We start from the raw sequence: 15,467 nt of genomic DNA on the forward strand, positions 1-15,467 counted from the left end.
ACACTTGAGGAAGACCAAAGTCCCAAACTGCCTCCTGCTTTGTCCTTCATCTCTAATCCCGTCAAGAAAAAAGCACCTGTCACAATTTGCAGTCAGACGGAAAAGCTGAAGACGTCATGTTATGTTGACTGCATGTTAATCACTCCAACATTGATGATTGAAGATGCGGTGAACGCATGTTCAGATAAACAGCGTAGCCATCAAAGCAGTCTGGCCTCTTTAATGAGGTTCTAGTTAGTGTGTCGCTCTGCTTCCGCACATTCAGACTCTCTCCTCTCCATGTTAGTTCACTCGCTTAATCATTCCAGTCACAGGACACCCTGCCTCCCTGACCTTTACAATCTGCACCACATTTTATGTTGGAGATCTGGAAATTAAAGCTGGTGTCACTGTGGAGAACATTAGGTGAGCCTAAAGTTCAAAAACAAAGCAGCATCCTGCCCCCTCTCTCTTTCTCTCTCTCTCTCCCTCTCTCTCTCTGATAAGGAGCTCCTGTCTGCCTTTTTTTTTATACAAAAGCTTGAAAGCGGCACACACTCGAGGCCAGATTTAATATCATTCATTCTTTTTACTGTCAATTCTGTTCTCTTTGTGTCTGGGATGAAGGTGAGAGCTTTAGACCTCCTCCTTCTCCTCTTCCTCCTCCTCTGCTGCTGCTGTAATAAACACAATATGGTGGTACGGCTGCAGTGGATTTCAAAGGCTTGAAGTCTTTCTGCTGACTGTTTTACCTCGGTTACCACTGCGAATGTTTATTAGGCTACTGATGAAAAAAAAAACAGACTTATGAACAGGAGCAGGAGGAGCAGGAGGACCCGGCGTGACCCTGTTCACACACACCACACACACATCCTGGCTGTGAAATCCAACCTGGCATCTACCTCCTGGCGAGCGGGGCCCCGTGGGATATTACTGGCCGGCTCAGAGCGTCTCCTGGTGTCGTCGTGGGATGGGTTGTTATGGCTGCGTGCTTCTTGGCAGGCGTTCTGCTTACAAAACAGCACAAAGCGTATATATAAAACAAGCTGACTTTGTAGAATGCAATAATATCAAATCTCTTCTCCTCCTGAAGGATTTAAAGGATCGTCCCCGGCGACTGTGATGCGGCGTGCCACACAGCCGGCGCCCGGCCAGAGAAGACAACTTTAAAACATGGCGTCAGCACACGGCCTGACCTCTGCTCCATACTGGCAGCAACTTTGGTGGAAGATGGGGGCAGAAATGCTCGTCAGTGTACTCAGGGATCAGGCCTATTAAGTAGCGGCAGTTTACACACACTCGAGGGGTGTCAGGTCTCCACACACTCGCTCCTCGGGCAGTGGATTAAACCCGGCTTAAGTTTTGTTTTGCAGATACGGCAGTTTTGCGTTTGTAATGAGCACGGGGAAACTATTTTGGTGCTTTACATTATATTTGGAAAACGTTGTCCTGTGCTTTACAAAGCAACTAAATGAACATGTGCATGCCTGTGTGTGTCTGTGTGTGTGGGACAGGGAGAGAGAGGAAAGGGTTAAAGCACCTATATAGTCCATTTGCAGTGTGATGTGCATGCCGTGTGTGATGTTGTGTGTGATGTCGTGTGATGTCATGTTAAGTGTTTGCAGCTTTGCCTCCCCGTCTGTTTGTGACGCTCCGTCCGCACGTGTACACACAACCAAACAGGACGAGCCGCTGCTGAAACACTCCTCGGCTGCCCTACCATCGCCGCGACAACCGTGTTCAGCCAGTCGACATCCCATTGGTTCCGCAGTCTTGTCTCTCCGCAGCTGGACTACATTCATACAGGGAGGTTGAACTCTTACTAAAGTGCCGTTGCTGTATGTGTGCATGTAAATGATCGTAATGTAATGTAATGTTGAGCGAAGTCCACTAAGCAGCATCGCCGCTTTACCTCGTCTGGTCACTTAAGCAGCGGGGCACTAAGTGGAAGGAAGCATCGGCAGCACCAATGACCCATACATGATAACACGCGAGCAGGAGAGCGAGCTGGGGTCGTAAAGTGGAGGGAAAGTTAAAGCCTTGAGAAAATGGGCTGTATGCCGTATTAATCACATTGGTCTCAAGCTATAAATGTTAATGAACAGGTCAGCTGGAGACCCACAAAAGATTTAGCCGTTAAACCCTTTTCTCTGTAACGCAATAGCTATGAACTCGCCTACGTTTGAGGGGAAATGAGAGAACGGGGAAATTAGTTAAGAGTAAAAGTATGGATACCGTGTGAAGTATTACTGTCTTTCTATCGCAGAGGTTTGGTTATGAAGGAGTGGAGGTGAAGTACAGAAGCAAACGCAGCCTCGTTCTCCTTCTCCTCTCGCCGCAGCCGAAAGAGAAAAACAAACGCCAATGTCATAACATTTCAGGAAATTAGAGTAGGAAGGTTGTCGCGAGACGGCGCCATGAATAAAAGATAAATAAAAGGGACGCGTTTTCCTTCACAATGCTGTGTTCTGTTTAAATATTCGTCAAAGCACACGGACGGACCGAAGGACCATCGGAGATGGCAGGAGGGCCACGGAATGTCACTGAGGAACAAAAGGCCTGTGTGTGCGCGTGCGTGTGTGTGAACCTCGTCGTCAGGCAAGTCTCACCGGAGCGTCCCGCTCAGCTCCAGCGAGACGTCCAAAAACTTCCGCACCGATCACAGCTCATTCATGCTCCTCCATTCAGAACAATACAGGCTTGTGACCGTGGCTTGGCGATTGAACGCAGCTGCTGCTAATCGTCACAGCTGCAGCTAATTGTCAATCAGGCCCTGACGTATATAAATGTTTCTGTGTGTGTGTGTGTGTGTGTGTGTGTGTGTGTGTGTGTGTGTGTGTGTGTGTGTGTGTGTGTGTGTGTGTGTGTGTGTGTGTTTGTGTGTGTGTGTGTCCAGTAAACTCTAGCTTCATTTCTAGCCAACAGATTTCCAGCAATTAGTATTTCTTGATCATCAGCTCCATCAGCTGGTTCACACACACTGAGCATGTGTTCCCTTCCAGGCAAAATCACTGAGGTATCGATTAGCTGTATTACACAGTGCCATTGGTCAGGCCGGGAGCGAGGCCGTTAGCTGATCCGTATTGATAAATGAGTACAAACGTATGGAACATTCCTCTTCTGCTCTCCGATTGTGAAACATACCCTCCTTTAGTGTGTGAGGCTGCACAGTGACAGTGAATACATCACCCGACACACACTTCATTCTGCACTTCTCTCTTTTTAATCCTTTTTAATAGGACACATTTAGGATGACTAATCATAACTTGGAGATAAAATACAGGGGAGGAAAAATGGACAGAATGAAAGTCACGACTGTTGGGGGGAAGAAAAAGAGGTCAGCACTTAAAAATGAGTCATTAGCAGACAATGTTACAGCTCCAAAGCCGCTACATTACAGGAAGATATAAGCAATTACTCTGCGCCGTTCGTCCAGATGCTTTTTATTCACTGCTTTTAGAGTCAGAAGACTATTAATAAAGACGTTATTGCCGTCTTTAGTCACAAAGCAGATGTCTATTCTACCTTGTATTGACATCTTTCATTTCCCAGAGGGCAATTGTGGTTCAAAATGGGGGGAGGCTTTCATAGATGTGCAGGTCTGGACAATAAGACTCAGGAAAGATAAGACATAACAATCTTCATGATGGGAGGAAGAGAACCGGACACAATCTTCATCAACACACACAAGCCAAAAAGTGTCAGCGAGCGCAAAAAAACTACAGCTCCAACCTGCAGCCTGAATGAGGCTCTCAGGATAGAAATACAAGCACAATAATGACGTTTCTAATAAATCTGTTCAAGGAAACAGGAAAATGGCCTTCAGGGTTACTCTGACATAATGACTTTTATCTGTGGGTCCTGTAATTGCAATTTTGAATGCTTGCTTGCACTCTGGAGAATCGGAGTTTGACAGACCGGCAATGGTTCATGTGCTATCAGAAAGTCTATGATGATCGGATACGATCGGTGTCCCTCCACACATGCTACATATCCATTACGTCATCCTAATGGCCTGTTCTCTTACTTTTACAGCAAACATCAAACACTCTGAGGGCTTCGACTCAGCAGAGTGACTCATTCTATCGGGTGTCTCTCTGAGGATTACAGGCGTAAATAAAATAAAATCTTCAATTACAGGACCTCCCCTGATAAAACATACCAATCAATGCTGCAGTCTAATTGTAAATACGTTTTTTTCCTCTTCTCAATGGGCAACAACACTGTGAATTTCATTTTAATTGCTGATTGTGTTTTAGGACGAAGAATGCAGCACAAACCTCCTGCAGTTACACTCAAACACTCAGCAGTAACTCGACCGTCTCCACCGTCTTGCCCTCTGCCTGCTGTCTGAGCGGCATTCTGCAGCCTCTGTTGGGCCTCGTGTCAGTGTAGAGTAATTAACATTTATCAGTCTCCTAGCGAGACCTTTCCCCCAACAGCGGAGAATGATGTGTAACCTGCTGTGGTCTTTACTTCCCCCGCTGTGCAGCTCCCTGGGCTATTATCAACAACAGGCGCTGAGGTAAAGAGCTGCGATCAAGGCTGAGGCGTCATCAGCAGACATTACACTGCCGCTGTGCAGGTAATACTGACTGATTGGCCAATTTGATGTTGCGAGTTGCTGGTGGTAAAGTTCATGACCACAGACACAGTCATTAGATCTAATTTGCACTGACATGAAGTACACCCGCTTGATCATTACCGTCACTGCTTAGAAAGGTGAATACTTGACATTGATGGCCGCTCATAACGCCATCGGCGCGGTAAACGGCTCGGCCACTTCACATGGCGTCGCGGGCTCCTGACTGCGGTTACGTGAGACGACAGTCTCGATACGGATGCAGATCACGGAGGAATATGATTATTATTATTATTATATCCTGTTCACTATTTCATAAACCAGAGCTATTAGGAGCTAAGATCAATTTTAAGGGATTTATTCTTCTTATACACCTGGACTGGCTGAACTTGAGTCAGGGAAGAATCCATTCAATTTTAGTACTCAGTCAGCCTGATGGTGGCGCTGTTGGCGACTAATTTTACATTTTTCTGGCGCAACTTTAATTGGCTGCCTAAGGTGAGTGGGCGTGGCTTATTTTTCTGAAGCTGCTGTATCTCCTGACTTCATGACTCAGCTGTAATCAAACTCAGCGGACACATGGTCTCAAAACTAACAAATCATCAATGAAGTCCATTTTGAGGCTGTGCTCTTATTTACAGCATTGTCTCCATAGTAACATAAGCTCATGAGCCACAGTTCTGCCTTTGTCCAAACTCACCTTTGCCATAATGATAAGATCAGCAGAAAGAGAAGATGAGCGACCGACCCAGCAGACAGCACCATTAAACATAGTATTTATGAGTTTCATTTACTCAACAAACAATCTGGACTGAAGGAGTAATAAATGCAGCCGTTACTAGGATTGGAAGGTCTCTCTGCTATTTTGGTGATTACACTTGAATCAATGTGGTCATGCAGCGAGCGGCGAGCGAGCGAGCGAGCGAGAGAGAGAGAGAGAGAGAGAGCAGATAGATGCGTGATAATTACCACCTTTATTGATTTCCCTCCAGACCTTCACAAACTCATGCAGAACTTTAATTTACAGCCAGGCGATTAAGAAACAGTGATATAAAAATACAAACTTTTCCAGGTGAGTTCCACATTAAAAATGCCCACAAGGAAATTTGCAAAACATTTTCCACGTTTGAGCTTAATGATCCCATATTGACCTGAGGGGTGCCGATCTTTGTCTACAGAAATGAAAGTAACTGCATTCATTAAGCGGCCGTGCTGAGGTATAATTCTGCAGCACAAAGTACCCTTCACCTTTAGAGTTAATGTATTATTTTCCACACAGTTGATTTATGTGTCCGGACTGATTCTGTACAGCTCCAGTCTGCTGCAATTAAAGCATATTTGATGAATGGCTGTCATTAGGTCGTTACAGGTAACTGGCATTAGCACTTTTATAACATCAAAGGGAAGCGAATGTTATAAAAGTCGATTCACATGCGCAGCAACCGACACACAACACTCTTACGCCATTCATCCGGACAGCTACCTGGCGTGTATGCTAATTGAGACGCTAACAACCTGGTCCCTTGACGGGAATGTTGCCGTCTGCGTGTGGAGGAAAGTGGCGTGTTTTCCAATCCGACACGCTCCACTCTGGAATGAACCCGAAAGAGCGTTTGTGCTGGTGGAGCTGCGTGTGTGTGTGTGTGTGTGTGTGTAACTCCATCTGTGCCAAACATTCCCAAAGGGTCAAGAGGCCTCTTTTTTCCGTCCCTTGAGTGATTCCGGCCTTTGCGGCGCTGCTGAGAAAGCGTACCGCCCGTAGCGTTCCTAGCTAAGTGGGCCCGACAGCCACAGATTGCACTGCAGCTCGTTTACCTCCTAGCACTCAGACGGTTCTGTGATCCGCTCGGAGTCGTTTACGGAGGCCAATAGCATCCCACTCTGCCTCTCACCTCCACACACAACGCTGGAATGCACAGGGGGCGGCGAGGGGGGGAAATCAATTACCTGTTGGCTTACGTTTCAGCCTGGGTTGTAATTGGTAAACATTATCACTAATATCACAGGTGGAGGTTTGATTCTGGAATGATAGAACACATTAGACTCACGCTGAGGAATTTAATTGCGTGGCTGAAGCGATGTGTGAAGGTGTAGCTCTCATCTGTATGCGTCTCCGGTGTCCACGCTGATCCCATCCCACAGGACGTCTCCACCTTTGTAGATGTGGGAAAGAATACACATGCTAACTAACTAACTAACAAACTAATGCCGATGAAGCTGCACGTCTTGGGTTCTAACCTTTGTTTGGACATTTCGACTACCTCATTAAGGTGAGAACAAAGGTCTGAGCCCCAAATCCAGCAGGTTCACCATCCAATTAACTGCTGACACCTGGTGTGTTCAAGTGGCTCGCAAGAAGCTGAGATACCAGCTGAAGTAAATTGATTCATCTTATTGTGGAGAAAAGCTGCTGGATTGGGCCGCGCGGTTGGAAACCTCTGATCTGGAGTGAATGTGAGGTCGTCAGAGTGGCAGATAAACCTGTCTGACTGATTTTCGTGTCTGTTTATGTTCATTTCCTTAATTCCTGGAGTGACGCCACGAACACACAATCCCACAGATGCTGGTGAGAGCACGACTTCGAACCTCGTGCGTTGCCAGGAAGCTGCAGCGTTTCATTCACCGCCGCCGCACTGGGCCGGGACAGCCAAACGGCATCAGATGAAGCAGTGAGAGCTAGCTGGCAGAGTGTTTACACGCCGGCGCCCCTGCTGCATATGTCACCGTGACATATGAAAGCCGCTTAACTCCGGTTAGGTTTGGACGGGACGGGATTTGCGGACCGGGGGTGGGGGGGAAGTGGACGAGATGTTGAAGTGCAGGCCCAGCATGTTTATAATGAGCAGAGGACAGGAAGCGCTGCAGCACCACATAAAGCATGAAGAGCTCTATTGCACATTAAAGTCTTGAATGCTTTACAGAGGGTAATAAAGGCTCCGGCTAATCACATTCTGCGCCAAGCCTCCATCCTTCAAGCCACCACCATCTGCAGGAGGTTTACCTTCACAAACAGCATTCCTCTTCCTCCCTGGGGGACGAAGGAACGAGATTCAAAAGTGCGTCTATCATCTTTTTAGATACAAATGTAAATGATTTTTCGGATTCAGTGCCTGTGGATTGTATCTGCAGAGTTTGAATAATGGGGAACGTTATTATGAAACGGGGGTCAAAAGTATAGAGCCGATATCAAGTTCATTACCCACAAATCAATGGGGCAGAGTTCAGCTGATCTGAAGTGAAATCAGCGGCTGGAGACTTTGATATTGCCTTAAATCTCCCAGCGTCTCATACTGGATGTGCGCAGTGGCGATGAAGACCCTCCGTCAGCTCATTAGAGAGCAGGATTCCACGCAGCCGCACGCCATCTCCATACTGTTTAGTCAGCATGCGTGGCGACACCGGCACATATGGATGAATTTTATGATTAATTTGGCTCCGGAGGATTGGAGGCAATTAAGAGTCTCATTCATTATGAGGGCGCATCCTGCTGAATGGTAAACAGGCTCGTGGAGGAGAAGGAAGAGGAGCAAACATGAGATCTATTCTGCTGCTTCCTCACGTGGCTTTATCTTCATTTTCCCCAGGTTGGTTTCAAATATTTCAACTACTGTACTAATGTGTACTAATGAATGCATTTACACAGGAATGTGACAATGTAACCCACAATAAAGCTTTAGAAGTGCTTCAAACCTTCCAAATAAGCATCTCCTGAAGCATAACCCTGCATTTAGGCTGGACAAATGTGTGTGTAAAGCAAGGAAAGCCCGAATTTGTACCGATGATAAAGAAAGAGAAAAGAAGAAGAAGAAGGAGAAGGAGCTCTTCAAAGGCCGCCGTCATATTTTGATGAAATGGAAAATATCTTTGATCCATTGAGAACAAGCTGGAGGAGGAGGATGAAGAGGAGGAGGAGGAAGCGGTGCTTTCTCTGCATGTAAGATCAAACCAGGAGAGGTCAATGTTCCCAATATCAGACTAGAGTTTCTTTGATTTTGGAAGTATTTCAACAAGATTTGAGGTAAAAATCTATTACAAAAGTGAGTCCATAGTGTGTGTGTGTGTGTGTGTGTGTGTGTGTGTTTGTGTGTGAGGGCCACAGGCGTCCCTCTACACCTCCATTTAACCATTTAAAACCCAAACAAAAAGCAGATTTATTCTCCTTCTCTGTGGTTTGACCCGTCCCGTCTCCTCCACACACTCATCGCTCCTCTGACGCTCCGTTTGCCCTCCGCTCCCTCCTGCTCGGTCGCTGCGTTCCCTCTTTCCTAGCCCTGAGCCTTGAAACGTTCCGCCTCAGGATCAGCCACTCATCTATAAAAACACACCTGACTGCCTTTTGATAAATGCTTCCTGGTACTTCATCGTTTGACCTTTAATTGTGATTTGTGCCGTAAGAATGCGATGTGAAAAGTTTCTGTTTGCATTTTTGTTCAGTTCTGGGGACAATAACCTTTAGTCTCTCCATGAGGTTTCTGGAGCTGAAGTGACATGTGACCTTTTCCCCAAGCAAGAGTTTCCTCTCCAACTCTTGGTTTAAGTTAAAGGCTTTACAGACACAAATGGGAGAATTCATTAAAAGTCCTGTTATAGACACGCTGTGCTCCATTAGTGCCTCAGCAGAGTGATAAGGTTTAAGTTTAAAAGAGGGAAAATCTGGGATGTAAAGCAAAATCACAACCCAACGAACAAACTAAAGATGTGTTATTATTGTCTTTTTAGACGCCCACACCTGTTTACATCTGAGTGATACACAGTCAATTGTGACTAATTAATGATGTATTCACTTTGATTTAGATCATAATGGCGAGTGGGATGTTGTTCCGTTATGTGAAACAAAAACAATCTGTAAGCTGCCGCACAGAAGTTAACAGAATTGTTTTCATTAATCAGGCCACTGTAGAGTAATGTGAGTGTTTCACATTAAAGCACCGAGCGCTCAGACAGGATTTGGCACGGAAATCAAACCGATAAAGCAGAATTCTGGCTGTGGTGCCCGACGCCTTTGGCTGCATATCACATAACGTCTAGAGGTTTGACTTTTCAATAAAATCGGCAAATATCTAAGCAGAGCATCTGATTAGAATATTCAGATATGCGTCACGAGGGCTCGGGTCACAGCAGCAGGGCAGCAGCTGCAGATTGGCCTCATGACAAAGTGAACAATTTCCCCTTTAGCGATCATTACGGTATCAAACTGGGTTTTATATGTGGGAAAATCTGTAGGTGGGTGGCACCTTTCACCCTCCATACCCAACATTAATATTTAACAAATGGATGAAATGCTGCAGGGATGCCAGCAGAAAACCAAACTAAAGGGTAAGTGAAGTAAAGCCTCTCTTGATAATAGAGAACTGGCAAAAAAAACAAAGACAAGCAAACTCCAGATATGGTTTGAGAGAAACAAAAAGATTTAGGAAATTGTATCGGACAAGGACAAGAAGGAAGTGGCATGAGGGCACTGGGCAGAGGTACCGGGGGTCACAGAGGGCCAAAGGTCAAATCAGCCAAAAGGTTGAGTTGCAGTTTGACCTCTAATGTGTCCCTGCAGCAAATAAACTCAGGAAGAGAAGTCAGACAAGACGGAAGTTCTCAAGTAGTCAAGGAGTCTCAGCAATAAGGTAACACACCATCATTTATGTGTTTAAGTCTTTAATTCATTTCATTTATGAGCTAGAAAATCAACTCGGGTTTCAAGACTTAAAGTCCTCACCGTCCGACTGGATCATCTCATCCATGCACAAATGTCAATAGACTAAAGCCGCCACATATCCACAAGTAACAGGCTGGGATTACACAATGGTCGATCCATTTCCTCAAGAGAGAGAGAGAGAGCGAGAGATAGAGGGAGAGAGAGAGAGAGAGACGATGAGGCCTAGTCAAAGACAAAACATGGCCGCAACCCCCTAATTAGAGCAACCCAGTAACCCCTTCAGCCCTCAGATCCCTAAATGTGAGGTGACACACATCACGGCGGTCTTGGATCTGTACTACTGAGATCCTCCTCAGCCTCACCGCGGGGATTAAGATCCGCCACTTTGATTATTTATAAAAGGCAAAGCCGTCAGCAGAGTATTGTGTTATTCATACTGAATCCGACACCTAAAAAGATATCCCAGCGCCACGGGGCAACGCGAGAAGACCTTCACCATACAAAAAGATCTTAAAAACGTCAAAGAAAATGAATAAAGATATCAAAAAAATAGACTCGGTAATCATTTGCTTGCCCGCACCAATCACAGTTTGGCTCTGCTTCTTATAGAATAAGTGATTTACTATTGAAGCTGACAGTGAAAGGTGATTGAGGACGGAACTTCTACTTTCATACATTTTGTCCTCTTTGTCCCTGATTCTTTAGCTTGAAAAAGAAGTGACAGAGGCTCCGTGTTCAATAAATAAAGAGACAGCCGCCGTCATACCTGCAGCAGAGGAAGAGAAAACTGAAATAAAAGTGAATATATGAATATAGTTTAGAGGGTAAGGTGTGATATTTCCTCTAATTCTAATCTAAAAGATGCAGACACGCTACGTTCAATAGGAATTACATCATCTGATCCAGATTCTGTGTGAATGTTGAGAGTGTGTGTTTATTCTGCAGTCCTGTAAGTGTCAAGAGACGGAACAGGCCGGATGCCAGAACCAGACAACAAACATCTCTCCTCAGCAGCGTTTCGCTTCGCAGGTCGGCAGAGTAACACAGGGAGAGAGCAAGGAGAGGGTGAAGAGGATAGAGAGGAAGGAGAGGGTGAAGAGGGTGGAGAGGAAGGAGAGGGTGGAGAGGGTGGAGAGGACGGGTCGAGATGAACAAAACAAAAGGAAGGGAAAAAAAACTAAAAATACAATATGGGTCAGAAAAAAAGAGGCAACGCTCCAGAGAGATATGAGATGGTGATCAGAGTCTTCCTCACTTCCGAAAATCCTTGTCCATACATGACTGTGCTCCGGCTCAACAACGTGAGCTCTTTCATGTGGAACGTGTCGCCGCTGGAGACGGAGGCGTCCTGTCAGATTCAGCCTGAACTACAGACAAAACCCCCACCTGATTTATAGAAGAACAAAACAACAGCATCTCATACTCTTCTTCACACTCTTCCTCTCTCTCTCTCTCTCTGTCTAACTTTGTCCTCTTCCTCACACACTGCTCCCTCCCAGACTCCCTCTCTTTCCCGACAGCCTTCGTGGCTCGACTGGGGCCGGAGCAACTGAATCCATCATCCTCCTCTTGGCCCGGCCGCAGCGCACGCCTGATCAATGATACCACTAATAATAACTGCCACACTGTCACCTCTGTCTCATCATCCCGCCTGGCACAGCCGGGATGGGGCGAGGGGGGGGCCGGGGTCGGAGCGCTGTGCAGATTCCCTACACAGATTAGGACTCCATTAGAGAAACTATTTACCCACCTTTCCTCCCCTCCGGCTCCCGTTCACTTTGTTTGCCCACAAAAGACCCCGTGGAGGACGCTGCGACCTTTAGCGGAGTGAGGAATAAGCGCTTCATGTATGTTGCTCCAGAGGCTGGTGGCTAAACTCGGGACTCGGGAGTGTCGTTTTTTTTTTGGCAGCGCACTGAAGCGAAGAGAAACGATGGCTCCTGTGGCTCAGAGTTGCAGAGTTTATCCGGCTTTTCTCGGTGTGACTCATTCATCACTTTGCCAGCACAGACGTCCTCGGCGCCGCCTACACACTCACTTAAAGGTTAGGTTCAACCAAGGCCGCGCCGCTCATTCCTGCTGCGGTGTGAGTATGCGGAAGTAATAATTACAACCTTGTGATTGTTAGGACTCGAGTGCTGGATGGAGTCAAGACTGTTAATTAAAGTCAATCCGGTCAATGGACGCTCGATGAAGCACAAAGCTTTTGAACCCAAACCATCCGAAAGACAGAAAAATGGGAATGTGACCTCGTTCGGGACCGAGCTCACATGAATACATCACATGCACAAAAAACCTCTTTTATTATAATTACTGAAATCCACATTTCTGTTCAAAGCTCCAAACTCCACCAAATAAAGAATTCCTTTCAGTAATCAATGTCAATGTAACCACAACAATTCATCAGTTTGCTTCTACTCATGTCGATTAGTTATTAATTATGATCCAGGATGTCACTAAATATTACCGAAAGGGTTTAAGTTTGTCGAATTAGCTGAAATCCTTATTGTTCCTGATAAGAATCAATCAATTCATTGCTCTGTGCTGAAGGTCACGTCTCTGCAGGGCCTCCTACTGACCAACACGGATTTAGTGGGAAAAAAAACTTTAAGACCCGCCTCCAAAAAAATACCACCAGGTAGCATGAAGAGCTTCAATCATTACTGTGAGTGAAGTGCAATGAGCCACGTGAATCCAATATTCACCCAACATGGGATGACTCACAGCAGAGTAAGCTCCATTATAGCGTAGAAAAATATATATTCAACCGTTTACAAACTGCCCATTATGATAATAGAACTCTCCCTTCACTCAAATGTCCCAAAACCATGGTACACCAGTTTCACATTTTCAATGCCAACGCCAATCTGCCCTTACGCCGAGCGAGAGAGAGGGTGAGAGGGGGGGAGAGAGAGAGGGGCAGAGAGAGAGAGAGAGGGACCTAGAATGAACGTCGTCTCTGGCAGTCCATTATCTTCTCTCCAGGTAATTTCACTGGCGAGAGAGTAATCCCGATAGACACATCGGAAAAAGAAAAATGTCATATTTCCTCTTCCACTCTTTAATTCATGAGGCCTCTGCCTTATCAGACCACTGGAGTCCTGACCTGTTTTACTTTCCGCAGGCGTCCATTGTGTGTGTGGGTGTTCTCTCTCTCTCTCTCTCTCTCTGTCTCTCCCCCCCCCCCCCCCTCCCCCCTCCCCCCTCCCCGACACTACTCGAGGCCAAGGTTCCCCTACTTCCCCCCCTAGGGACTGATAACACCTCACACACACACCGAGTCAAGGGGATGGGTTTTGGATAAGACTTTCAGAATTCAGAATTGGTTTTGGTAGATTTGATTAGCATTTAATAACGCTTCACTTTTTTGCCCCGCGCCAAGGGCAAAGAGCAGAGTTATGCCGGCTACTTGCTGCAAACCAGGACGCATATAAAGAATACAGCTCGCAATCATTCTAACTGTTTATCTTTATCTAAGGAGCTCCGGACTGATATGTGAGTTCCTTCTGAAACAAGCAGGAAAGGGAATCGCTCCACCAGCAGGTTGATGTTAATGATTCCACGCTCCAAGATAATATCTCTGTTTCTGAAGCGGCGGCGGGTTAATGATCACACGATTGAATCTAATCAAATCAAAGCGGGGAGGTTAAAATATAATTAAGAGGAGAATTAGATTGCGGATGGGCTTTTAGTCGGAACCATAATTCATGGAATTGATCAAGAATCAAGAAGAGGGAGGATCTGTGGGCGAGCGAGCGATCCATCGATCAGCCTGGTGCGTCACTGTCATAGGATCAAAACTTCATAACTTCAAATGTTGTCACCACTTTGTCCCTATTGGTAAATGGATCTAGAATGTCACTGCGTAGAGGGAATCATCCTGTGTGTGTGTATGTGTGTGTGTGTGTGGGTGGGTGGGTGGGTGAAGCCTGCAAGATAGACGGCAAGATGATGTCGCCGTTGGCAGTCTAGACGTTGTGCCATTATAGACAGTCGCTGGTGTGGAATATGGCGAGGGTAAAGTATTACGTGGCCGCAACATTTCATCAATCACGGTGGCAGGGTAATGTTTAAAACTGCAGAGGAACAGCTGACAATACGGCGGCCATTTGTCTTGTCCTTCATTATAGTCTTTCTCTATTTGCATTGATTGGCCCGCGGAAAATGAATGTGGCGAGGCGAGAGGAGAGGAGAGGAGGGAAGAAGAAGAAGGGAGGGAATGAGACTGTGAGCGCCTACGAGAGAGAGAGAGAGAGAGAGAGGGGCGAGGAATGAGAAATGGAAAAGAGGAGGATGGGCAGGAGAGGGAGAAAGAGGCAGAGACGGAGACGGAGAGTCGGAACTCAACGCTAACCAGAGCTGAAAAGGAGGCGGGGGACAAACAGACGACGGCGGCAGCGGAGTGTCCAAATGAAAACAAATGGACGGCGGAAGACATAGTGAGAGTTTTGGAGTGAAGGGGAATCGAACGCACACATGCAGGCAGATAATGATCCGGGTTAAGCACAGGTTTGGCTGGCGGCCAGATGTTCCTGGTCACAGAGAGGTCAAGCAGGCCGCATCAATCAAACGCGGGATACGCTTTAAAACGGCCCGGTTCCTCTCCTTCCAGCCACTACAGAGTGATGACGGCCTTGTCTCAGATAAAGGCCGATCCATCGCTCTGATTTGTGGCCGTTGGGGCAATTTCAATACCCGTCTTCGCCCCTTGATAGATGAGGCCCCCGCTTGATAAAGGGCCAATTTGCCACGGGGCCAATAGGGATGAAATTGCAGCAGTCGCCTTTATTTTGTCCTCTCCTCAATCTGCAGCCAAACAGGCCTGCAGGGGGAGAGAGCGGCGTGATGCAAAGCAGGGGGACGGGATTGTAATATTGCTCCTCGCTCTCTCGTGGCGAGGCGCCGAGGTTCCACTTCGATCGAAAGAAATCTTGTTTCTTCTAAATGGCCACAGTTAGATTTTGGACTGGTGGTTTGTCTCTCTGTCGTCTCTGCAGGCTGCTTCTGGACGAGTGTGGACGAAATCAAACTCATGCTGACAATCAAATCCCTTGAAGTTTGACTCCCTGTATATGCTGTACATATATATATATATATACAGGGATTCATTCCCTCTGTGCCCTGCAGGATGGTGAGCGTCTTCACCATCTCTACACCAAACACACTTGGCAGCACTGCAGGTCTCCAGAGAAACCAAAGATCGTGCATCTTTTAGTCGTAGAAGATGAGCGCAAAAACTGCCGCAGGCCTCTGGGA

This window comes from Genypterus blacodes, unplaced genomic scaffold (genome assembly GCF_046128005.1).
Source record: "Genypterus blacodes isolate CSIRO-AG114 ecotype Tasmania unplaced genomic scaffold, CSIRO-AGI_Gbla_v1 ptg000023l_1, whole genome shotgun sequence".
NCBI classification, from domain to species: Eukaryota; Metazoa; Chordata; class Actinopteri; order Ophidiiformes; family Ophidiidae; genus Genypterus; species Genypterus blacodes.